Below are 14,308 nucleotides of genomic sequence, written 5' to 3' on the forward strand. Positions count from 1 at the left end.
CCTGAGATATGACAGATGGTCCATATTTTCCAAGGGTTTGCCATGAGCCTTTATTGTCAGAGAAATATTGCACAGCAGGGGCCCATACCCTTGTATACTTCAGTGAATGAGTCAATGTAAACTTGGAGCACAGCCTCTGAAAGCATGCAGATACAAGCCCCATCTGCATATTGCAGCACAATCATGAGGTTGGAACAATATTAGTTCTGGAGTATAGGTACTATATGTTGAGCAGTTTTCCATTAGTCCTGTGGATCAGCTCCAGTCCAGTGACAAGCTTGCTGAAAGTGGGGTGCAGTACTGCAGTGAGAAAGATTGAAAAAAGTGCTTGGGCAAAGACGCACCCTTGTTTAATTCCAGTCTTCATTGAGATTAGCTTAGTTATTAGAATCATGGCTTGCGTGCTGTCATGTAACAAACATAAGGTGGAGATGAATTTCTCTGGGCAGCTGAATTTTAAGAGAATGTTCCACAGTCCCTCTCCGGGTCAATGGTTTTATTGAGTCTGGGGAAAAAAAAGGCTGTGTAGTGGCTGGAGTGTAGGTGGCTTTAGAGGAATCCACACTGTAATCTGAGGAGCAGTGTTCAGTCACAGGGAGGAGGTGGTTGAGAAAGAGACTGGAGGAGTTGATAGTGAGCTAGTTTTTTTGAACTGCAGGATGCTTTGTAGTGCTGTTACATAGCAACACAACTAATTCTGATTGTATTATGATATTCCATTCAGGTGTTAGTTGTAGCCAATAGGGTATGGCCTGTGTCAAAAAAAATGTGGGTTCAAGCATTATTCCAAGCACAGTATCTAAACAGCTGCTCCAATGTAGAACTGAGGTGTGCTGCAATATCAGGGGTGCCATACTTTAAATGAGACATGAACCCAAGGCTCTTCTTCTCTTTCAGATGAATGTAAGAAAGCTGATACACTATTTAAGGAGAACAGATCTTTCTGATGTACTGGTTCATATTTAACCCTCAGTCAATCCCACTAAAACAGACTATCTGGTGATTATCATATTGCTGTGTGAAATTGGCTGCACATATGCTATATTACAATCATGTCTCCATATAGTTAACTAGCTGCACAATTCTGAAATCATGAAAGGTGCTATATTCATTTAAAAAAATAAGAATTTTATTTTTAAATGAATATAGCAAATTGTATATGAGAAATAGTGTAATGGTCACTGGCAGAATGTTTACCCATTCCATGGAAATCAAAGATGCTGGTAGAAGCTCAGTTCTTTATTTAGCCATTTCTCATGTTTGAATTTATATTCTGATTCATGACTAGTTTCAATAGTTCTATATAGACCTTTTCTACTGAAAATTTTTGTCTGATAACAATATTTATGAAAGAAGTAATATTCTGAGGTTGGTAATTACAGGATAAGCAATCATCCCAGTTGGAAAGTTATATATACATAAACACAATCCTAACCCCAGACAGGGAACTGTATGGAAATGTCATCTAACTTAGAGAGCAAGGAAGTAATAAACTGAGAACCCATAGCAGACATTCTTATTTCCTAACCTGAAATGCAGACAGCTTGTAACTTCATCCATCCAGAGGAAAAATATTTTCATTCTTATCGTCTTTCATCATACAATTGACATAAATGTTCCATTTTTCAAAAAAATATTTGCAACTTGGCATGAAAAATAAGGAAGAATTGCAATTACGTAACTGTTTTGTGGCCTTAAATAACTTCAACGTGCTTAATAGCCAATGAAATATTTCTGAAGTGTAACCACGGTTGTAATGGAGGCAGTGCAATAGCCAATTTGTACATAGCAAGCTCCCATAAAGCTGTGTAATAATGACATTCTAGAATAATTCTCATAAATTGGAAGGTAGAAAATCTAACCTCACCATTTAAGAAAGAGAAAGAAAATGTGAAACCACAGACCGGTTCGCCTGACATCAGTAGCAGGAAAAACTGCTAGAATCTATTATTGAGGAAATGGTTGAAAAGCACTTGGAAAATAACATGATTATTGAAAGGGAAATGAGGGATTAGTGCTTGGGCCCTAACTATTGACAATGATTTGGATGAGGAGACAATGTGTAATATAATGATACAGTCATGAAGAGGATACAGAAAGGCTTTCAATGGGAAATAGAAGTAGTAAGTGAATGGGCAAGGATATAACTTTTTAAAAAAATTTTTAAAATTTATTTACAGCGAGGTAACAGGCCCTTCCGGCCCAATGAGTCTGCGCCACCCATTTTAAATCCCAAATTAACCTACCCGTATGTCTTTGGAACATGGGAGGAAACCGGAGCACCTGGCGGAAACCCACACAGACACGGGAGAACGTACAAACTCCTTACAGACAGCGACGGGAATCCAACCCCGATCGCTGGCGCTGTAATAGCATTGCACTAGCCGCTACACTACCGTGCCATGCATAATATGTAGAATATGTGGAAAAATGCAAGGTTCTCACTTTAATAGAAAAAATAGGAAAACAGTATCTTTTAAATGGTGAGAAATTGAAAAATGTTTGTGTTCAAAGAGACTTGGTAGTCTTTACATGCATCACTGAAAATTAACTTGCAGGTACAGTGAGCAGTTAGGAAGGTAATGGTATGTTGGCCTTTATAAGAGAATATGCATATACAGTACATATAAAGTTGCCTGACTGCATTTATATATGGACCTAGTGAGACTACAACCAGAATATTATGAACAGGTTTGGTCTCCCTATCGGAGAAAGAATATACTTGTGATGGAAGAAGAGCAATGAAGGTTCATTTGATTGAGTCCTGAGATGAGGAAATTGTCCTAAAAGGAGAGATTAAACTGATTGGGCCTTTTCTTTAAAGAATTTTGAAGAATGAGATGTGGTTTCACTGAAACATACAAAATACCTATTGGCCTTGACAGGTTAGGTGCAGGGATGATGTTATCCTAACTGTGGTGATTTGCAACCAGGTGCCACAACCTCGGCATAAGGGGTAGGGATTTAGGACTCAGATGAGAAATTTTTGACAAAATTCTCTGTGTAAGCTCTGTTGGTTTATATATTTAAGAAAGAAATTGGCAGATTTTTGGATATTAAAGAAACCAAATTTTATTTGCAATAGTGTAGGAAAATGGTACTAAAGTAAAAGATCAGCCATGGTCTTACTGAATGGAAGAGTCGGGGAAAAGGGCCAAAAGGCTTGCTCCTGCTTTTATTTCTTCTGTTCATAAGTATCAGTCTGAGAGGGCAGGAACTTTGTTTAGCATATCATTTAGAAGATGGCACATCTGACAACATAGAACTCCCTCATTAGGAGTTAAGTTCAACCTTGAGTTCTGCACCAAATTTTTGAAATGGAATATGGAACCACAACCTTCTGACTCAGAGGTGAGAATGCACCCACAAAGCCATGATAAATATCATGACTGAAGAGAATCATGGTCTTGTGTATTATAGTAACCATTCTTCCAAGCTGCTTTCTTTAGCTCACAATTTGATTCTATGTAATCATGAAAATGTCCAAAAATATCATGACATCATTTTACTTCACAAAATGTGCAAAATAACCTTTGGTGTCTATTATATCTGGCCAAATGGCAAATACAATATTTTAATTTGAAATCCAAACTGACCTAGAATGAAATATCGACATTCAACATATATTGAAGCAGGCAAAATTGCCACAAAAATCTCAACAATGACATCCCTGTAATAGTAAACACTGATAATCATTAATCACAAATTGTGCCAATGGATCAAGTGCTAATCCCAGAGTTGTTGCACAATGTTGATAGACATTTTCATCTCTATTTCATTTGAGTGTGAGGTTGTGAATGCATTGCTTGCTCTCTGCTCAAATTTTGATAATATTATGATGCAAATTAGTTTTTCCCAATGCCCATTAAATAAGATCATAGAAAACTACTGCTTGATATTACTATGTAAAACCAGGTAAATCGAGGGGAGAATAATGGTCAAATTTGAATTGTTTTATTTTAGATATCTTGCATACAATAGATTACAAACTGATAAGCAAACAAAGAATTATAATGTTATTGTTGTCTTGGCAAATTGTCCTGCCTACAGTAACTCAATTACTGAGTTTATTTACAGTGGAAAATTTGGGGCCACAAATGAACTTGACTTAATTATAGTTTTAATTATAACGAGAATAAAAAAGTAACTAAGTTACAGAAATGTTTGCTGCACCAGATTTAGCAGTTGCTGGGGAATAAACCTCTGAGATCACCAACATTAAGACATTTACAATGCAGCTGGATGTTATAAGAGCTTGCTTCAAATGGTTCCTGTAAACCCATTTACTAAGTTGGCATCTGGCAAAATTCCCTTAACTATACTCACCAATTTCAGGCCCATTTTTGACCATTAGGAAGCAAATCAAAATTAATAATTTGCTGTTACAGAACCTATAACACTCTCCCGGTCTCCCTTAAAAGTGTTGCAACACTCTGGCACTATAACAACATCTTTTAAGGGAAATTATGTGGATAGAGCATCATATCACTGGTGTGTGTACGATGCTTAGCCGTGTAATAATACAGAAGCTGAAAGTTTTTTATGAAGACTTGAAAGCTAAGAAAAAATGAAACAGAGGGAAGTCATGGGTGGTTTCAAATTTGCATGACATGAAAGTGAGTGATGACGTTGCTAGTACTGATAAGGCAGCCAAGGAATTTCCAAAATAATTAGCTGAAATCGTTTATGAGTGGAGTTATTTGCTTGAGCAAGTGTTTAATTTTGATGAAACTGCTTTACTTTGAAAGAAAATAGCATATTGCACATGCATTACGAGTTTTAAAGTTGCCAAGAATTGTCTCATTATGTTGCTGGGAGGAAATGTAGTTTGGGACTGCAGATTGATTCCTTCCAGTATTCCATGCTGAAATTCCCCAGGTATTGAAAGGGATTAGTACATGCTCTTTCTCCACTGAATGGGTGTCTCACCAGAAGGCCTCGATTACCATTGTCATATTCAAGGCCTGATTTTGACACCACTCAATCCCTCAGTTGAAGAAATATTGCCAAGGCAAATATCCTTCTAAATCCTGCTGATTCTTGACAATGCCCATTGACATTCTGTATATTTAGATGATTATCATCTGGTCGTTAAGGTTCAGACTGCATACATGTCACCAACCACAAACTCACTGTTGCACAAGATGGATAAAGGAGTTATTGCAACCTTTAAGGCCTATTACCTGCACAGGGAATTTCAGAATCAGATTTATTATCATTGTCTTATATGACGTGAAATTTGTTGTTTTGTGGCAGCAGTACAGTGCAAGACAAAGACATAAAAATTACTATAAGTTACAAAAATAAATAAATAGTGCAAAAGAGGAATTCAAGGTAGTGTTCATGGGTTCATGGACCATTCAAAAATCCGATGGTGGAGGGGAAGCTGTTTCAGCTGTTCCTGAAACATTAAGTGTTGATCTTCTTCCCGATGTACCTCCTCCCCGATGGTAGTAGCATGAAGAAGGTGTCCCAGATGGTGAGGATCCTTAGTGATGGATGCCGCCTTCTTGAGGCACCACCTCTTGAAGATGTCCTCTATGGCAGGGACGGTTGTGCCCGTGATGGAACTGGCTGGGTCTACAACGCTCTGCAACCTCTTTTGATCCCGCATATTGGAGCCTCCATACCAGGTGGTGATGTGACCAATCAGAATGCTCTCCACCGTACATCTGTAGAAATTTGCAAGTCTTTGGTGACATACCAAATCTCCTCAAACTCCTAACAAAGTAGAGCCGCTGATGTGCCTTCTTTATGATTGCATCAATGTGTTGGGCCCAGGATAGATCCTCTGAGATGTTGACGCCCAGGAACTTGAAGTTGCACATCCTTTCCAATGCTGACCCCTCAGTGAAGACTAGTGTGTGTTCTCCTGACTTCCCCTTTCTGAAGTCCACAATCAATTCCTTGGTCTTGCTGACAATGAGTGCGAGGTTGCTTTTGCGACAGCACTCAACCAGCCAATCTATCTCACTCCTGTACGCCTCCTCATCACCATCTGAGATTCTGCCAACAACATGGTGTCATCGGCAAATTTATAGATAGCGTTTGAGCTGTGCCTAGCCACACAGTCATGAGTATAGAGAGAGTAGAGCAATGGGCTAAGCACACATCCTTGAGGTGTGCCTGTGTTGATTGTCAGCTGGGAGACGTTACTACCAATCTGCACTGACTGTGGTCTCTCAATAAGGAAGTTGAGGATCCAGTTGCAGAAGGGGATACAGAGGCCCAGGTTTTGAAGCTTGTTGATTAGTACTGAGGGGATGATGATGTTGAAAGCCAAGTTGTAATCAATAAACAGCAGCCTGACATACGTTTTGCTGTTGTCTAGGTGCTCCAAATTCGTGTGGCGAGCCAGTGAGATTGCGTCCGCTGTAGACCTGTTGTAGTGGTAGGCAAACTGCAGCAGGTCCGGGTCCTTGCTCTGGCAGGATTCAATTCTAGTCATGACCAACCACTCAAAGCACTTCATCACAGTAGATCCGAGTGCTACCGGGTGATAGTTGTTGAGGCAGCTCACCCTGCTCTTCTGGGGCACTGGTTTGATTGATGCCCTTTAGAAGCAGGTGGGAACCTCTGACTGCAGCAGTGAGAGGTTGAAGATGTCCTTGAACACTCCAGTGAGTTGGTCGGCACATATTTTCAGTACCCTGCCAGGTACACTGTCGGGGCCTGACGCTTTGCGAGGGTTCACCCTCTTGGAAGATTTTCTGACGTCGGCCTCCATGACAGGGATCACAGGGTCGTCAGATGCTGGGGACTTGCACAGGGGTAGTGTTATTCTCTCTTTCAAAGTGTACGTAAGAAGTGTTGAGCTCATCAGGAAGTGAGGCATCACTGCCATTTATGCTGTTAGGTTTCGCCTTAATGGAAGTAATGGCATGCAAACCCTGCCACAGCTGTCGTGCATCTGACTGTGTCTAACTTCACAATGAATTGCCTTTTCGCTCTCACGATGGCCTTCCATAGGTCGTGTCTGGACTTCTTGTAGGGCTCTGGATCACCGGTCTTGGACGCCACAGATCTAGCCCTCAGCAGGCTGCGAATCTTCTGGTTCATCCAGGACTTCTGGTTTGGGAAAACTTGGTATGTTCTCAATGGCACACATTCATCCATGCAGGTCTTGATGAAGTCAGTGATGGCCGTGGCATATTCATTCAGATCCAATGATGAATCCCTGAATATGGTCCAGTCCACCGATTCAAAGCAGTCCTGTAAACGCTCCTTCATCTCCCTTGACCATACCTTCGCAGTCCTCATCACTGGTGCTGAGGTCTTCAGTCTCTGCCTATATGTTGGGAATAGTACAGCCAGGTGATCAGACTTGCCAAAGTGCGGGCACAGGATGGCATGGTAAGTGTTCTTAATGGTGGTGTAGCGGTGATCAAGTGTGTTGGCTCCTCTGGTTATTTGCTCAAGTTATTAAAGCTATGGAAGGAAAGAATGGGAACACTTTGAAGGGATTTTGAAAGGGGCGCAATACCTATGAGACTGTCAAGAACATTGCAGCAGTCTGGACAAAGCAACAAATATGAATAAAATTTGTAATAATATGTGCCCTCTGTTTGTACATGGTTCCTAGGGTTTTGAGGTGAAGTGTTGGTGAAGTAGCCAATAAAGCTGTCAAGCTTTAGGTGGAAGTTGAATGATGTATAAATGTTACTTAAACACCACTCTCAGGAGTCAATGATGGAGGATTTAATGGAGTTGGTAACTCAAAAGATTGCTGAAGAGACCCAAGCATATGATTCACCCGAGGTAGAATCACCAGAAAGATTCACTGTGAAGGACTTGGCCAAGGCATTAAGGAACTTCCATGCAGGACTGTAATGCCTTGAAGAAATGAACGCCAAGACCACCAGGTTCCCCAAGGTCAGTAGGATCATCCAAGATGGTGTGTTTGCAATAAGGCTATCTTTGATATAAAAAGAAAGGCTGCAGTGTGGTCCTCCCTGGACAGGTTCATTGCTGAAGGCTAAGGCCACCAGCAACTATAACTTTTGCAGCACCAAGATAACCATCTCCAGCTTCATCTTGCTCGTCTTCCCTTCACCCGATTAATTAGCCAGCATTCCACCACCATAACTACCCCTTCATACAAACAAGTCAACACTAAGGATTAAGGCACGAAAGGTTAATGTTAAATTATTTTCTAATTATTCCATTAGCTTTTATTTCCACAGTCTATTTAATCCATTTTAAAAAATTTTATTGCAGTATACTGCATGTTGATAGGAAAGGAACATCCTACTGTCAAAGTATAAACCAAACATGTATATGGTTTTAGAGACATCAGTTTACATAAAATTTGCCTTACGGAACGGCTTCCGGAAGCGAATTCTTAAGCAATTCGGGATTCTTTTTTGCCGCTCTACATTTTTGTCCTAATTATATTCTCACTCCCAACCCCCATCCCAAGCCCACCACCTCCCGAGGAATGATCACTGCAACTCATACCCAAGCTGGAAACTGATAAACGTTTTTGTTCGATCTCTGACTAAAGTGAGCAAACAAGAAGCGCCGACCCATTGATAATATTTTAAAATCTTACCTCCATCCTTCCACTGAATGCAGTTTTACAGAAATGTATGATGTTCACCTGGCCTTCAGGAGCCAGTCTTCAATACTGCCGCCAGAATGACAACAGGTTGATCATGCTCCTCGGAAATAAACTGCACACATCCACTTTCCTTGCTTCCAGAATCCACCTATCCAATTTCACCATTTATATATCAAGTTACTTTAAAGAACTGAATCAGATCCTCTCGAAGGCAACGCCAGTCTCTGAGATCTTGTGCGTCCCACAGCACGATGCTCATCCTGAACCCGCGGAATTTCCAGCGCTTCGCACGTGCCATAACTGTCGTGGTTTAAAAGTGCCCAGGCTGCGCATGCTCCCCTATTTGTAGTCTTGCTGACCGCGCGTTGGAGCTAAGCCGTGCGGCGAGCACCCGTGGTCACACTACAACTCCCAGCAGCCCTGGGCCCACGCTCCGAAACGCCCGCACAAAATCCCTTCAAAGAGCGGAGGCGCTTGCAGTTAACTGTCAGTGGTTGCGGCTCGTCGTCAATCTGAATGGCTGTGAGTGGCGGCGGCTTGCAGGCTTCACAGGTTCTGGACCGACAGAACAGAGCGAGGGGCTGCTGTTGAGAGAGAAGTTCGAGTCAGGTTGGCATGAGGTGAGAGGGTTGTTGAGTGAGATTCTGATGTGCAGCCTGGTATTGGACGCGTGGTAAGTGTTGGGTGGCAGTTTGATCTTCAGTGATATCCTAGAGCTGCGTGTGAGACTGGTTTAGAATTGGAGCTGAGGCTGCTTGAGAGGTTGCTAAAGATGTTCCATTATTGTTTCATGGGAGGCTGGAGTTGGCTGGAAGTGAGGAGTTGGCAATGAGTGTGGATTTTGGCATGTAGCTATTGGGAAGAGGCTGGTGTTGGTTGAGATATTTTATTTGGAGATGAAGCTGGTGTTGTGTAAAGGGATGGTTTAGAGAAGAAACTTACATTGGCTGAGAAGCTTGTGGGCACAAGGATTGGGTGGTGTAGGGGAAAAAGCTGATGTTGGGAACAGAAATGGGTGAGACCGTATTGGGCCAAAGTGAGGGATTTGGGTGGTGGAATGAAGTTAGGTGAGGGTAGCAGTTAGGTGGGGTGGAATGGGTGAGGAATTGGCAAGAAGCTGATGTTGGAAGAGGTTGTCTGGGTGAAAAGCTGTTGAGTGAGAGGGTGGGTTTGGGCATGGACTTGCAAATGGATAAGGGAGTTTAACTGAGGAGAAGCTGGAATTGGACAAGAGGTTTGGTGTTGGGGAGAGGCCACTATCTATTGATAGTGTAGAGTTGGGTAAGAGTGTGGAGTTAAGTGAAAGAGTGACATTGGGTAAGAACCTGGGTGTTTGTTGAGAATAGTGAAATTTGGACAGAGTGAGTTGGGCAAAGATTTGGAGTTTGGACAAAAGGATTTAGTTGGATGAAAGATGTGTTCAGCATGTAGGTGGGGTTGGATGAGAAAATATTGGGCATGAGAGTATTGAGTGAGAGGATATTAAACACAAGTGTGGAGTTGGTGGGGTGTTGGAGTTGATTGAGGAATAGTATATTACAGTAGAAGCTGCTGTTTTTTCAGAGGGTGATTATCTTATCAAGAGAGGCTAGACAGTTTGGGTTTGTATTCCTTGGAGTTTGGAAGAATAAGCATGACCTTATTCAACATATATGATCCTAAGAGGGCTTGGGGTAGATCTTGAGTTATTTTACTGGTATAGAGTCACAATAATAAGACAGAGCCAGAAAAATAAGGGGCCTGTCATTTAAAACTGAGGCGTGTAGAAATTTCTTGTCTCAAGAGTAGTGAATCACTGTACTTTTCTGTCCCTAAAGGGGTGGAGGCCAGATCATTAGGTATGTTTAAGGTGGAGATAGATTAATATTTGAAAGATTCAGTGTTATGGGGAACTGGTACAGAAGAGGAGCTGAGGTCAGCAAAGATCAACCATCATTATATTGAATGGTAGGACAGGCTTGAGGGACCTGGTGGCCTTCTGCTCCTATTTTCTTGTGGTATTGGAGAAGAGGATAAAATTGGGTGAGAACTGTTGAGTGAGGGGTCGGGGCTAGGCAAGGGGAAATAGTTGGATGGGGAGGTGGTGTTGGACAAAGTGTTATGGAAGACAGTGAAATTGATTGAGTGGAGCTGGCGAAGAAGTCTGTGTTGATTAAGAGGTAGGAGTTGAGTGAAATACTGTTGGGTGGGAAGGGTGGAGCTGGGTGAGGGGTGGAATTGAGGAATAAACTAGTGTTGGTGAAAAGGATATTTAGGGAGGAGGTGCAGCAGGCTCAGAAACATTGGGCAAAGGATTGGAGGCAGATGATGACTGTATTGGACAAGGAGGTTTGGTTGTGGAAGAAGCTGGCATTGGACAAGGAGGTTAGTTTTCAGGAAAGAAGCTGGGGTTGGACAAGGGGACCAGTATTGAGGGAAAATGCAGGTGTTGTAATGAGTTTGGGCAAGAAGAGCTGGTGTAGGGGAAGAAGCTGGTGTTTGTTGAGAGGGTGGAGTTGGGTGAGAAGCAGTTGGGTGTGAGTGCTGTTGGATAAGAAGTTATTGGGAGTGAGGATGCTGTTAGACAAGAGGCTAGAGTTTGGTGTGGGGTTTTGGGCAATTGCATAGAGTTGGTTGTGGAGGAATATGCTGGAGTTGAGTGAATGGGTTCAGTTGAGAGAAAAGCTAGTTATTGAGAGGGTGATTGGAGAAAAGGTGACGGGCATTAGATTGGTGTTGGGGAGAAATAGTGTGGAGTTGGGGAAGAGGCTTGTATTGAGTGAGGGGTTAGAGCTGGTGAGGGTATGTTAGGGATGAGGGTAAAATTGGGTGAAGGGTTAGATTTGGGATGGATGCTTTCGGGTGAGAGGCTGAAGCTGGATGAGAAGCAGTTGGACTAGTCGCTTAAGTCGAGTGAGGTTAATGAAGGGGAAGGGACTAGAATTGGACAAAAAGGCAGGGTTGGAAAGAGGTTGGGCAAGTACAATGAAAACAGCCATGCATTCTTTGGCACCTCGCTTAGCTCAACCATTGTCTCTAACTTGTCAGAATGCTTGTGCTGTATCAGCTCTGGATGATCAGAAATAAATATTGTGAAGAACAAGGTCATTGTATTTGGTCCCCATTCCTCAGCCACTGAATTCATCCCTCAAATAAACAAATGTGATGAGCACCTGTGCCAGCATTCAAGCTATTTTCACACTGTTGCCTCCCCCAATTCCAACTCTACCTCAGCTCATTCACTCACAAAAATCCCTTATTCATGCTTTTAATTCTAGACTAATCCAAGTCACCCCTGGCCTGTAGCATCCCAGATTCTACCCTATGAAAACTGGAGGTCATTCAAAATGTTCTTGTATGCAGCAAGTTCTGATCAATCATAAACTTTTTTTTCATTGGCCTACTTTGGGTTCTTGATTTGAAAATTCTCCTGAAATTTTCAAATCAGTTGAATAGCCATTGCCTCCAAGTTCTGAATTTATCCAGTCTTTCAATCCTCCAGCATTGCATGCTCCTTCAGTTCTGTCCTCAACTTTAATTGTTCCATCATTGTAGATAAGGACAAACAATGGAATTCCTTTGCTAAGTCCTTCTGTCTTAACTTTCTTTCTCCATTGATATTCCCCTTATAACCCATCTTTCTGTCCTAATATAACATGTCAAATTTGGTTTATAATATTCCTGTACAGTTCTTGGAATGTTCCACAATGTTACATGCACTATGTTAAGATAAGTTGTTTTTTTAAGGATTTTAATGCTGGGTAAGAGTTGTGTGCTTATTGAGCTGTTGATGTTGGATGGATTAGAGTCTGGTGCAGAGAAGAAGTTGCTTTTAAAAATAGTAAATGAGGAAATTGCTGGTGTGTTAGTTATACTTTTCCAAAATTAGATATGAAATTTTACCTTTGGACTGGAAAATTCTAAATGCCATCCTGTTATTTAAATATTGAATATTTTTGAAATTTCTTCCATGGCTCTCTGCCTCTTCACTTCATTTTCCTCCTTTGTTTCTCCTTACAACCTCCACCTTACCAATATTTCTGTCAACTGCCATAATAATATAAATGGTTCAATGTGAGAGCAAAAAGCTATTCTGTGCGAAGTTAGAGACATAATCTTAGGACCTGGACCCACTGCAATTCGCCCACTACTGCATCAGGTCTACAGTGATCAACCTCATTGGCTCTCTATTCTGCTTTGGAGCACCTAGACAACAGCAAAAGATGTGCTAGGCTGCTGTTTATTGATTACAGCTCAGTGTTCAACACCATCATCCCATCGGTATTAATCACCAAGCTTCAAAACTTGGGTCTCTGTACTGTAACTGGATCCTCGACTTCCTTATCGGGAGATCAGTCAGTATGGATTGGTAATAACATCTTGCTGACAATAAATACAGGGCATCTCAAGGATGTGTGCTTAGCCCACTGCTCTACTCTCTCTACACTCATGACTGTGTGACTAAGCACAGCTCAAATTCCAACTATAAATTCGCAGATTACACCACTGTTGTTTGTAAAATCTCAGATGGTGACGTGGAGGAGTGAGATAGGTCGGCTGGTTGAGTAGTGTCGCAACAACAACCTCACACTCAACGTCAGCAAGACCAAGGAATTCAGGAAGACCGGGAAGGGGAAGTTGGGAGAACACACTTCAGTCCTCATTGAGAGGTCAGCAGTGAAAAGGGTGAGTGGCTTCAAGGTCCTGGGCGTCAACATCTCGGAGGTCCTGGGCCCAACACATTGATGCAATCACAAAGAAGGCACATCAGCGGCTCTACTTTGTGAGGAGTTTGAGGAGGTTTGGTATGTTGCCAAAGACTTGCAAATTTCTGTAGATGTACAGTTGAGAGCATTGTGACTGGTTGCATCACAGCCTGGTATGGAGGTTCTGATGCACAGGATCGCGAGAGGTTGCAGAGGGTTGTAGACTCAGCCAGCTCCATCACGGGCACAACCCTCCCCACCATCAAGGACTTCTTCAAGAGGCGGTGCCTCAAGAAGGTGGCATCCATCACTAAGGACCCTCACATCTGAGACATGCCCTCATCTCATTACTACTATCTTGGATGAGGTACAGGAGCCTGAAGACCCACACTCAATGATTCACTCAGCTTCTTCCCCCCGCCATCAGATTTCTTAATGGTCCATGAACACTACCTCGTTATTCCTTTTGCACTATTTATTTTGCAATTTATAGTCATTTTATGTCTTTGCACTGTACTGCTGCCGAAAAACAACATTTCATGTCACATAAGTCAGTGATAATAAACCTGATTCTGAAGCACTTTGAGATGTTTATGTAATATTAAATATGCTAAATGTGGAAATTGTTGTTGTCAGGAAAGGTAAATGCAGAACCACAGACCATTTGAATTCTTAAGTCCCATTCTGAGCTCAGTCCTGATGCAGAATCTTGACCTGAAACATCAACAATTCCTTCCTTCCCCCCTCCCACCCACCACCATAGGTGCTGCTCGACCCACTGAGTTCCTGCAGCAGTTTGTTTTTATTTCACTCCAGGTTTCCCAGGTTCCACCATCTTCAGTCTCTTGTGTCTCCATTAACACTTTATTTCTGCAGCCCTCTCATCCAATTGTTTATTCAGTCTCTTTTGTCATCACCCCCATTTTGTTTTTTCCATCCTACCACCGTTTGTTTTTGAGCATAAACTAGTTGAATGTTTTGATAAGGTCATCAGAGGATAAGGGAGTTTCTGTGTATGTTTCCCATAGAGACTTTCAGAAGGCATTGAATAAGGTTCTAAAAA

Source organism: Pristis pectinata, chromosome 1 (genome assembly GCF_009764475.1).
Source record: "Pristis pectinata isolate sPriPec2 chromosome 1, sPriPec2.1.pri, whole genome shotgun sequence".
NCBI classification, from domain to species: Eukaryota; Metazoa; Chordata; class Chondrichthyes; order Rhinopristiformes; family Pristidae; genus Pristis; species Pristis pectinata.